Here is a 13,673-nt window from a genome sequence, read left to right as displayed (position 1 = left end):
TTTTGTCTCACAGAAAATCCATATCAAACGAAGTACAAATGTAATAATGTTTTATGAAGAGCTATTTTGGAATATATGTGATTCTTGGGAGTTGGAATCACCGCAAACGGAGGCCCACACAGCCCACAAGACACCAGGGTGCGCCCCAGGCCTCTGGCGCAGGGTGGTGGGTTGTGCCATCCTCGAACATTGGTTGGAGCTCTACTTCGGGCGTAAGGAAGCTTATATCCGGAAAAAATCATGTTAAAATCTCAGCGCAATCGAAGTTACGGATCTTCCGGAATATAAGAAACGATTTTCGGCCAGATCTGGGGAAGGAGAAATAGAAGAGAATAGAGAGGGAGATCCAATCTCGGAGGGGCTCCCACCCCTCCGCCGCCGTGGAGGCCATGGACCTGAGGGAGAACTCTCCTCCCATCTAGGGGGGTGGCCAAGGAAGAAGAAGAAGGAGGGGGGCTCTCTCCCCCTCTCTCCCGGTGGCGCCGGAGTGCCGCCAGGGCAAGGATCGTGACGGCGATCTACATCAACAATCTTGCTACCATTCTTGATAACCCACAGGTATAGGGGATCGCAACAGTTTTCGATAAGTAAGAGTGTCTAACCCAACGAGGAGCTAAAGGTAGAACAAATATTCCCTCAAGTTCTATCGACTATCGATACAACTCTACGCACGCTTGATGTTCGCTTTACCTAGAACAAGTATGAAACTAGAAGTACTTTGCAGGTGTTGTTGGATAGGTTTGCAAGAAAGTAAAGAGCACGAAAATAAAACTAGGGGCTGTTAAGGTAAAGAAGCAACATAAGTAAATATAGCGAGTGTGGAAAAGTGGTGGTAGGAGTTGCGAATTTGTCCCTTAAGCAATTGACTACTTTACTAGACCGATAGCAAGTATTATGTGGGAGAGGCCACTGCTAGCATGTCATCCCTTACTTGGAATTCTATGCACTTATGATTGGAACTATTAGCAAGCATCCGCAACTACTAATGTTCATTAAGGTAAAACCCAACCATAGCATTAAGATATATTGGTCCCCCTTCAATCCCGTATGCATCAATTTCTATGCTAGATTGAAGCTTCTGTCACTCTTGCCCTCCAATACATAGTCCTATCAACATACAACTAACCCTATGGTGTGATCCACGCGGGCGCTAATATGATGGGCACCAAAGGACAACAACATAACCACAAGCAAATTAAATCAATCATAGCAATTCATCAACCACCGATAGGACAACGAAAATCTACTCAGACATCATAGGATGACAACACATCATTGGATAATAATATGAAGCATAAAGCACCATGTTCAAGTAGAGGGTACAGCGGGTTGCGGGAGAGTGGACTGCTGTAGATAGAGGGGGGAAGGTGATGGAGATGTTGTGAAGATGGCGGAGGTGTTGGTGAAGATCGCGGTGATGATGATGATGGCCGCGACGGCATTCCGGCGCCACCGGAGGAGAGGGGGAGAGGGGCCCCCTTCTTCCTCTTCTTCCTTGACCTCCTCCCTAGATGGGAGAAGGGTTTCCCCTCTGGTCCTTGGCCTCCATGGCATGGGAGGGGCGAGAGCCCCTCCGAGATTGGATCTATCTCTCTGTTTCTCTCTGGTTCTGCGTTCTGTTCTGGCTTTGTTTCACCATTTCGTATACATATGGAGATCCGTAACTCCGATTGACCTGAAACCTTCGCCGTGATTTTTTTTCCGAATATTATCTTTCTTGCGGCAAAAGAAGAGCGTCAACCACCTTACGGTGGGCTCATGAGGGTAGGGGGCGCGCCCTAGGGGGCCTCCTGTCTCGTGACCACCTCGGGCACTGGTTCGCGTTGATTTTCCTTCCGAATTTTCCATATTTTCCAAAAATAAGCTGCGTCCGTTTTTATCCCGTTTAGACTCCGTTTGATATGGATATTCTTCGAAACCAAAAACATGCAACAGACAGGAACTGGCACTGGGCACTGGATCAATATGTTAGTCCCAAAAATAATATAAAAAGTTGCCAAAAAGTATATGAAAGTTGAATAATATTGGCATGGAACAATCAAAAATTATAGATACGATGGAGACGTATCAACCGTCAACACCAACTCTCTCCCCCTCTATGCAGTGGTGTAACACCTCTTCTCCCCACTGTAATATCTACTTAAACATGGTGCTCAACTCCATATATTATTTCCCAATGATATATGGTTATCATATGATGTTTGAGTAGATCCGTTTTGTCCTATGGGTTAATCGTGATCTTGGTTGGTATGATTGTATATTTATTTATTGTGCTATACTACGGCACCCTCCGTCTTGCGCAAACATGAGGGTCCCCCGCTGTAGGGTGTTGCAATATGTTCATGGTTTGCTTATTGTCAGTGTTGCGGGGGTGACAGCAGCCTAAACGCAGATAAGTGGGTTATGGCATATGGGAGTAAAGAGGACTTGATACTTAATGCTATGGTTGGGTTTCACGACCTGAATGATGTTTAGTAGTTGAGGATGCTTGCTAGAGTTCCAATCATAAGTGCATATGATCCATGTAGAGAAAGTATGTCAGCTCATGCCTCTCCCTCATGTAAAGTTGCAAGAATGATTACTGGTACTTGTTATCGACTGCCTAGGGACAAATGACTTTCTTATTGACAAAAGCTATTCACTTTTACTACCTTGCAATTTACTTATAGTTTTATTCTCGCAAATTACTCGTAGTTTTATACTTGCCAAATAGTTTCATACTTGTTTCTGGTAAAGCAAACATCAAGTGTGCGTAGAGTTGTATCGGTGGTCAATAGAACTTGAGGGAATATTTGTTCTGCCTTTAGCTCCTCGTTGGGTTCAACACTCTTATTTTTCGAAGAAGGCTACAAATGATCCCCTATACTTGTGGGTTATCAGCACCCAGCCGCAGTCCCCCGACGGGGAGGAGGAAGGCCTGCCGTGGGACGACGAGGCTCCAGGTGCGGCAGGAGGCGCCGCCCAGAGGGCGAGCGAGGACGCGAGATCCGCATCGGAGTCCTAGGCATCAGATTCCAGAGCTCAAAACTTGTCGAAGGAGACCAGAGGGCGGAGTGGGTGTCAATGGGGGAGCAACGGGGAGGACGGAGGGGAGGGAGGGGCCGCCATGGCAGGCTATAGGGGGAGCCAGCCAGGAGGGGCGACGGCGACGCGAGGGGAGGGAGGGCACACGCCGTCGCAGGCACCAGAGCGGGAGAGGGGGAGAGGGGAGAGGGAAGGGGAGCCATCTCCATCCTTCTTGAGCTAGTGTTGGTTTTTCGATTGAATCACTCATCATATGTAAACATTTTTTTAAAGGAACAAAGCCGTATATTAAGTAGCACATGTCATTACATAAATACTCATGCGAAAAAGAATTGCATTTAAATTGTTGAGGTGCTGAAGCCTACTGCATCCACCGACCGCGTGCCGTGAGCATAGCTCGATGCCGCCTCCGGGCCTCTGCCTCAGGAAAGCAATTTTTTTAAACCTAGGAGCTTGTAGAAGCCGTGCTGGGAAGCTGTTGATGCAGACCAGAAGATGCCAGCAGACGCGATCTGTAAAGCAAATTGTCGCCCCAGAGAAGAAAACACCGATAAGGGTTTGTAGAAATTCTGAAGACCATGAATGTTGGTTGAATCCGGGTAGATCAACTGAAAACCTAACCGACTGAATCCTTGAAGACCCACCGAAAGACACGGCTCCACACGCCCTCCACTGACAATAAAACACACCAAAGTAACAAGGAAAGAGCGGGAAGAACATTATTCCCACACGGGGACAGCGTTGTCGCTTCGCCGTCCCAAATCAAACTCAAAGACTCCGTAAAAATGTTAGAAATATGACCTAAAGGCAATAATATAAGTATTATTTATTTTTAAGATTATGATTGATGTTTACATTCTATTCCATACTAGCTATGATTCTTGAATCTGTGGAAGTCAAGAGGCTTAGAGAAAAACTCATGTGCACTCATGAAATTATAAATAGTAAAATAGATTCCTAGTCTAGCCTCTATGACTACCTCAAGTGTTGCATGATGGTTCTGTTTCCTTGATCATGAGCATACTTAAGTGTGATGATGATGCCGCTAACATTGAAGACATGATGCTAGAGGAACACTTGTGTTGAATTGGCCCAAATTGTATGTTATGCTAGGAGATGATTTCGTCACAAGTCCATAACACGAGAAATATAACATATGCACAATTGCTTAGACCATGAGAGTACCAAGCCAATTCATACTAGACGATGCACTTTGGGGTTGTTCTAACACCAACCGTAATAGGGTGATCATAATGACAACTTACATGTTCATTGGAAATGTATGACAAGGGACTTGATAGCTTGAGACTAGGATTTACTCTTCCGACGATGGAGAGACATTCTTAGGGCCTTCTCGGTGTGACCGCATCGATCATCGTCTCACTAGACACAACATGATTTTCTCATGGGGATGCCGGAACACGAGAAGGAGAAAAGAGAATAAAACCAGTAATGAGGAGACTCATATAGTGATCATGTGTTTGACTCACGGGGATGACGAAACACGAGAATGGGAAAAGAGAACAAAAGTGGTAACGAGGAGACTACCATAGTGATCATGCATTTGACTCATGGGTAAGTTGATATATCTCACCTTGGTTTGTGTAAAGTATGACGAAACAAAAGGAATAACATATGGTAGCTACAAGTTCACTCGATATTTATTCGTGTGAGTATAGGGGTCAATATGGATGTCCATGGTTCCACTGGTGATAATTGAACAAAAGGTGTTTCGATAATGTCTATATTTTACCGAACCTTCAGGGTCACATGCTTAATAGTTTGAGATATGTACTATTTGTGTTAGGAGCTTAGGAGAATATCACTAAAAAAGTTTTGGTGATAATAAAAACTGTTTTCAGAGAGAAGCAGAAGTGTTCAAAGAAAATCGGAAGGTGGAAAGAGTTTTGGAAGGTGTTTAATCATGTAGGCGGGCTCCTAGAATTTTCCCAGAGCCCCTAGGATTAAAAGAGGCACCCTGGGCCTTGCCTATAGGGGCAGCAACATGGGCCTTGCGACCCATTAGGGTGCCCCTTGAGCCTTGGCGCTCATGTCTGGCTTGGAGCAGCTAGAGTTTTGGGTTAGGGCCCACCCCATGGTGCCGCGCCAAAATCGAAGGGTACCTCTTGCCCAAGTCATCCTCCCATGCCCTGCACCTATATATACTCAAGGGGGCGCACCCTCTTTGAACAAAAAATTCATGTGCATTGAGATGCTCCCTCTTTCTCTCTAATTCTTTCGAAAACATCTTTTGCCGCGAGGCTGCTCCTCCCTCCTCTAGTTCTCCAACGATGTCTAGTTCTGGAGGGGGAAGCGATGCTAGATCATCAATCTAGTACACATGCAATCCATAAAGAGATCATGCTATTGATCTTCTTTCAAGGGACTGTTCATGGGGCGGTTCGAGGGACTTCAAGAACAATCTTCATCAAATCTTCTTCCGCTGCAACTCGAAGTTGGGAATGATCAGATCTAATCTTGCATTCATCTTTATAATGATCAAGATTCTCATTTCATAGAATGATTTTTTTGTTTCTACTATGATTCCCAAGAAAGAAAACCCGGGAAAAATTTTGGGGACAAAATTCTGAACAAGTGGAGCAAGGGGTAGTCGGACGTCCGGGTTGGAGTTCGGATGTCCATGTTCAAATCCGGATGTTTGGGGCAGGTAAACCGTGGTGATTTGGGGACTTTGGGTCTTGAATTTGATCGAAAAAGGAAAAATTTCAATGGGGAGGGCCAGACTTGCGGGGAAATATGTAGAAAACCAAAGGGAGGATTGATCCACAAGTAACTCATCCCTTGTTCAAGAATTCATCTGGTTAATCAGTTAACTTGCTGACTAATTCCTACTCGTAGGCTCACCGAGTAGCCGATAAACTAATAAATCCTCCGATTAATTGATTAGCTTGCCGATTAGCCTATCAATCCATACTCGCCAGCCAACCGAGCAACTACCAATTAATGATTTCCTCAATAATAAATTCATCACATCCATGATTCAAACCCAGCCAAATCTTACAAGATCCAAGAAAGTTGGTATGGATAATTTTGTGGGGTATTTTTGAAATTATGCAAGAATGAACTAAAATAGCCTATAAAGGTGGGGGAGGGGCTTCAAATTGTGAGAACCTATGCTCATGGTACCAAGATGATGTTGGGACAAGCCCTAGGTTGCCCAATCTTCCATAATTTGGAGGTTGAATTGAGAGAGAACTCAAGAACAAGAGGAAATAAGAGAAATCACAAGAGCAAACACTTAAGACAAGATCCAATCACATGTTCTCTTTCCACAAATCCATACAGGAATCACAAGATCCACAATCAACTAAGAGAGAGTAGTTAGGCTAGTTCTTCCCTAATTCACAAGTGGAGATGAGGGCTTGACGATCTGGAGAGATCCTTCTCCCTTAGGAGAACTTGATGATCTAGAGAGATCCTTCTCCAAGATGGAGATCTTGAAATCTAGAGAGATCCTGCTTCAATATGTCACAACCTTGATGGTGTTCTTCTTTGCTATGAAACTTTGGTTGTTTATTATTACTAGATGACTCATTTCGCCATTGGAGCAGAGCCAACTGTAGCCCGGTGTTGGGAACGTAGCATGAAATTTCAAAAAAATTCCTACGATCATGCAAGATCCATCTAGGAGATGTATAGCAACGATACGGGGAGAGTGTGTCCATGTACCCTCATAGACCGAAAGCTGAAGAGTTATGTCAATGTGGTTGATGTAGTCGAACGTCTTCACCATCCAACCGATCCAAGTACAGAATGTACGAGACCTCCATGTTCAGCACACGTTCAGCTCGATGACGTCCCTTGAGCTCTTGATCTAGTAGAGGGTCGAGGGAGAGTTCCGACAGTACAACGGCGTGATGACGGTGATGGTGATGTGATCCGCGCAGGGCTTCGCCTAAGCACTACAACGCTATGGCCGGAGGAGTAAACTGTGGAGGGGGGAACCACACACGGCTAAGAGATTTCTTGGTGTGCCCTTGGGGTGCCCCCTGCTGTAACACCCACAATGCGGCTATATCTCCCACGTGTCGGGGCACGACTTAGAGGCATAGCCGCATGGTAGGCTTGTCGTAAGAGGGGTAATCTTCACACATCCCATGTACTAAATAATAAAGGGATAAAGAGTTGGCTTACAATCGCCACTTCACACAAATACAAGTTAAACATACATCATCCAGAATACAATCAAGGTCCGACTACGGAACCAAAATAGAAGAAGAAAACCCCAAATGCTAGATCCCCGATCGTCCCAAATGGGCTCCACTACTGATCAATAGGAAACGAAACAACACAACAAACAAGATCTTCATCGAGCTCCCACTTGAGCTGGATTGCTTCACCTGCACTGGTATCATCGGCACCTGCAACTGTTTGGAAGTATCTGTGAGTCACGAGGACTCAACAATCTCACACCCGTGAGATCAAGACTACTTAAGCTTATGGGTAGGGAAGGGTAGTGAGGTGGAGCTGCAACAAGCACTAACATATATGGTGGCTAACATACGCAAATAAGAGCGAGAGGAGAAGCAACACACCGGTCGTGATCTAGAAGTGATCAAGAAGTGATCCTAAAACTACTTACGTTCAAACATAACACAAGAACCGTGTTCACTTCCTGGACTCCGCCGAGAAGAGACCATCACGGCTACACACGCGTTTGATGCACTTTAATTAGTTTAAGTTTCAAGTTCTCTACAACCGGACATTAAAAAATTCCCATCTGCCACATAACCGCGGGCATGACTTTCGAAAGTTCAAACCCCGCAGGGGTGTCCCAACTTAGCCCATCACAAGATCTCATGGTCAACGAAGGATATTCCTTCTCCCAGGAAGACCCGATCAGACTCGAAATCCTGGTTACAAGACATTTTAACAATGGTAAAACAAGACCAGCAAGACCGCCCGATGCACCAACATCCTGATAGGAGCTGCACATATCTCGTTCTCTGGGCAACACCGGATGAGACAAGCTACGAGTAAAACCAGACCTCGAGTTTCCCCGAGGTGGCCCCGCAGGCGGCTCGGTTCGGACCAACACTTAGAGAAGCACTAGCCGGGGGGGGGGGGGGGTTAAAATAAATATGACCCTCGGGCTCGCGAAAACCCAAAGGAAGGTTATAGGTTGTTAGGCAAATGTAAAACCAAGGTTGGGCCTTGCTGGAGGAGTTTTATTCAAAGCAAATTGTCAAGGGGTCCCCATAACACCCAACCACGTAAGGAACGCAAAATCAACGAACATAACACCGGTATGACGGAAACTAGGGCGGCAAGAGTGGAACAAAACACCAGGCATAAGGCCGAGCTTTCCACCCTTTACCAAGCATATAGATGCATTAATTAAAATAAGATATATTGTGATATCCCAACATATCCATGTTCCAACATGGAACAAACTTCATATTCACCTGCAACTAGCAACGCTATAAGAGGGGTTGAGCAAAGCGGTAACATAGCCAAACAACGGTTTGCTAGGAAAGGAGGGTTAGAGGCTTGACATGGCAATATGGGAGGCATGATATAGCAAGTGGTAGGTATCACAGCATGGCAATAGAGCGAACAACTAGCAAGCAAAGATAGAAGTGATTTCGAGGGTATGGTCATCTTGCCTGAGATCCCGCAAGGAAGAAGAACGAGTCCATGAAGAAGACAAACAGATGAAGTCGAACGAATCCTCACAAATGCGATGTTATCGGAACTAACCCGAAGAAGCAACACCAGAAAGAAGCAAACAATATAGTAAACAACCACCACATAAACATGGCATGATGCACAACCAAGTATGATGCTTGTCCGGTTTAAAGAGGCATGGCATGGCAAAGTGCACAAGCAAAACTACAAGTTAAGTGGACCTCAATATGCAACAAGTTGCATATTGACGAAACACCATAGCAAGTTATTTAGTTCGATCTCGTTTATGTACCCAACAATATTTAATGTTGATTAACATGGCAAGAGGTGAAGCATATGAAAACTACCTATCTAGGCAAGTTTAAATGAGGTCGGAACAATAAGTAACAAGTCCGGAGAAATCCTCATGAGAATATATTAGATTTGGTACTGTTCTGTCCTAAAGCATATTTTAGAGTTGTTACACATGCAAGATGAGTGCACCATGTTAAAGTAGGCATTATTCCACCCCATTAATGTATAAAGTTTATTTAAAAGCGAGCTACAGTTATTTAGTTATGAATTAAAGCATTTTAGCATGGCAATATGGGCAAAATTATACAAACAACCTTTAAGCATTTTAAACATGGATGAAAGTTGCAAATTATTAATCTACACAAAATTCTAAGCATTTTACATATAAAGTTTGTTTTAATATGATGCACCGTTTGTGAGTTATTAAATGCATGAAACTTAGGGGGTTTTCTGCAAAACTGTAAAGCCCTGGAAATAGACAAATCGCAGATGAAAAAAAACCGAGAGACGGGCCGAATCATACTGGGCTAAAAGTGCACAGGGGGGTTTGGGGTGGCTGCTCACGTTGGGCCATGGGTCTGGTCGGTGGAGCAGCGGCTCGAGCGCTGGGCCTCACGCAGGGCGTGGCTGGCTGGATCTGACGAAGGGAGGGGCGTTGGTCAACGCGGATGCTGGGCGCTCGATGGCTCGCGCGAGCTCGATGCAGAGCATGATGCGGCAGCGGCTGCATGCGAGCTGAGCAGGGGACGGTTTGACGCGGGCAGCGAGATGACGAGCGAGCGGCTCCTGGCGAGGCTGGTCCAACCGCGGATCCTGCAGGGCTTCGAGCGCGGGGAGTCAACACGTCGTCTTCAAGCTTGCTGATGGCGACGACAACGCATGATGGGTGAGGATGGAGGAGATCCGGGGCGGCACGGTCTTGGGCATTCGGATCCACCGGCCATGACGAGGCAAGGGCGGTGCCATGGATGAAGTAGCTCCGACGGGCATGGGACTCTGGCAATGAGATCCACGGGGATCATGAGGCGGGCGACGAGCTTGATGGCCGGTAGCACCATGGGGCTCCTGCGCAGAGAACGAGAGAGACTCAAAGGCAGGGAGCTAGAGAGCCTAGAGAAAACGAACGAGAGGAGAGGGAGAAGAAGCATGGGCAGCGGGGCACTCATCTTCGGCAACGACGACGCTCCAAACGGCGGCGGTGGCGCTCGTGGCTCCAACGTGGAGGCCTTGGGCTCCTCTCGAGCGGGCACGCAGCTGACTGCTGGTGGTTCCGGGAGCTCAGGGGGCTCCCCTGGCCGTTAGATGCAAGATCCGGCAGTCGGGATTGACAGGAGGGGCTGGATCTGGTTTGGTGGATTGGGGAAAATGAGATAGGAAGGCTGGCTGCGTGTGGGTTGGCTCGGGTGGGATTCCGAGGAAGATGCTGCTAGCGGCGGCGCGAGGGACAACTGCCTAGTATTTAGGGTTTGTCTAGAAATGGACAAAGGGGACACTATATATAGCAATTCATATCAGTTTAGGGCGGTTAGGTCCCTCCGATCGTAATCAGACGTTCCAAGAAAAATAGACTAGGGAGTCCAAATAAGAAAACAGTGATGTTTTATAGATGTTAGGGGATGATCCGGACCCAACGGTGATGACTGGCCGGGTCGGGTTCGGGACAACTTTCGGACGCGCGCGAGGAGGGCCGCGGGATGACGAGAGGGGTTAGGTTGGGCCTGGCGGTGAGTGGTAGTGGGCTGTGCAGAAAGCCTTGGGCTGAGAGAAGTGAAGAGAGAGACCAGACGGCTGTTTCCGGAGACCGAAAACGTCCGACGTTTGACCGGTTATAAAGTCATTATAGTTTAACGGTTGAGCTATCAAACGTGCTCCGAATGTGATGAAACTTGGCAGGCGGTCTACCTACAACATAACAAGACCGCACGCAAACTCTCATCCCATTCCAAGAACATTTTCCGGCCACTTATAAAATACTATTTTGGACATGCCGCGGGCTCGTGCGAGTGTGTCTGGGCTCGGAACGGACAACAGAAGGAACAGGGAGAACCCAGACGGATGCAAGTTTTGAAAACGTGCAGATGCAATGCGGATGATGACATGGCAAGATGCAACATGCAAGAGAATGACAAGGCAACAATAATGAATAACTAGAAGACACCTGGCGCAACGGTCTCCGGGCGTTACAACACTCCACTACGAGAGGATCTCGTCCTGAGATCTAAGGATGGCACCGGAGGGAAACGGAAGAGGAAGAGGTAAAACAAAGTTGCTTCTTTGACCAATGAGTGAAACCAAAGAACCTTGCGAGGTTAACTTATTTCGAGAAAAGAATACAACGAAGATGAATGAGGTTGAAAACACTTCGGTTGGAAATGGAAGGCAAAAATATGAACTTGGCAAAATGAAAGCACTTGGATGAGACTCCGTTTAGAAGATTAATGATGGACACAACACTCTGGTTAAAAAAAGGTAGAGAAGGAATAAGAATGATATAATTTGGACAGCACTCGGACTGTAGATGGAAGAATTTGAGCATGAACTTGACAAGATGAGAAGATACTTGATGAAATGAACAACACACTGCCTCCGAAACTATTGAAAGAATGGCACAAGGGGTAAGAACGATTTCAGACAGCACTCCGGTTGAGAAGGGGGCAAAACTTTATAAGATCAGAGAACTAGAATGAAGGACACGACAATCCGGTTGAATGGATAAGCAAAAGAAAGAACATAATCTTCACAATACGAGATGATGAGTGAAGAGAGCATCGTCACAATGCCTCTGGAAGAAATGAAAGAATGCAATGAAAAGAACGGAGAAGAAAACAACATGTTCTACCTCAAATGAATTTGAGAGAGCATCCTTAAAAATAAGGATTGAACAGAGTTGTTGGAAAATGAACAATGAAAAGAATAAACTTGTTGTGGGCTTATGGGGAACACGTCGAAATCTTGAGGTGAAATTCTGCCACTAACGAAAAACAATAGATTTGGATTGATATAAACAAGGAGACGAGAAACTTATTTCACCAGGAGGATAAATGAAGAACTTGGGTCATTGATAGACACCACAATAAGCAACATTCCTTAGGAAAGGCTTTAGATGAAATATAACCCAAGATAACTCCAATGAAGAGGTTGACGGGTTGCAAAGCATCTCCTGAACAAAGAGAAAATGATGGGTTTAAAATATCTCATTCTAACAACTTGTTAATCATAAAACATGAAAGAAAATTGTCAAGAATGGCATATCACCATACCAAAAAACAAGGTAGAAAGAATTGCACTTTAGAATGCAAAATGAAGAATGCTTGAACTCCTCTGAAAAGAATCTCGATGAACACTTCGAGAAGGAATTAAATCCTTTATGAACCATCATGTAGAGCCTCCATGAAGAACTCCGTAACAAAAGGGTGATCAAACGAAAAGAAAGAGAAGTTGAAAACACAAAGTGAAGCCTTGCGATGATTTAGATGGAGCTTCGCGACGAGATAATGCGGAAAAACTTGGAACTCCGGAAAAGAAAAGATGAATCACTTAGAACCAAGAATTTATTCATCATGAACAAACTCCGAACGAAGGAATTAATCACTTGGGTGAAAGAAGAATAAGAATTACGTTATGCGTATCTTTCACCAATTTAAATTGATGACAAGCTATAGATTTGGCATACTACTTATTCTCATAGAAAGGATTAAGATAGATATAGCGCAAACTCAATGGACCACCGGTAGGATTTGAAAGAACAAATGACTTGATATGAGAACATAGGAAGAGGAATCTTGAACGAACCATCATAAGAATTCAAAATGAACGACGAAAAGATAAAGAAACACCGGGAAGAATTAGAAAAAAATGAAAATACTTGAGAGAATTTGATACAAGAGAACGAAGAGATCACGAGCTGATTAGAGAATACTTGAATGATGCACCGGTAAGATTTGGAGAAAGAGAGCTGAAAGCTGAGAATGAATAATTCTTCTGAAGTGATGGCCTTCAAAGGAAAAAATGAAAACAACTCATGAAATGCTCCGGATGGATGAAAAGAATTCTCACAATCAAAACAATTATGAGAGGATGGTCTCAAACTAGAACCATGAATCTTCGAGAGAACGGACCAAGACTTAGAGGAAACACTTCTTCTGTCTTCAAATGTTGAGAATGAAGATGAGAAAACACTACCATGAATTGTTGAGGCACTCCGGAATGAAAATTAGAAAGGTTGAACCAGCGATGAAAATAATTTGACAGATTTTTGGAGAAAGACATTTGACTGATGACAAATCATTCTTACGTCAAGCTTTGAAATGAATTTGCAAATAACTCTGGAAAAGGAAGGGTTAGGTAAGATCCTGGGGAAAAGACCTGTGGGTTATGGGCCCACTCAAGAGAAACACCGGTTAAATGATTTGAAGAGAGATTGCACCGGTTGAATTAAATGGCTTGAATGAGATAACAACCTCGAAATAGGTTGAACAGATCTTGAATGAAAAGACGAGCCTTTTGAGATATCTTCAGCACTCTAGAACAAATGAATAGCGGGAAGTGAAAGATTAAGAGGTGCACCAGCATAAGAAAGCATTATGAAAAGAGGAAAGGGATAAGATTACCACCGAAATCTTGGATTGAATCCACCAGGGAAGAAAAAGAATGAAGAATGATGAACTTGAAGCTCCGTTAGTATCTTCATGAGAATCACCGGATAA

The sequence above is a fragment of the Triticum aestivum genome, chromosome 6A (genome assembly GCF_018294505.1).
Source record: "Triticum aestivum cultivar Chinese Spring chromosome 6A, IWGSC CS RefSeq v2.1, whole genome shotgun sequence".
Lineage (NCBI taxonomy): Eukaryota > Viridiplantae > Streptophyta > Magnoliopsida > Poales > Poaceae > Triticum > Triticum aestivum.
This window is presented reverse-complemented; position numbering follows the sequence as displayed.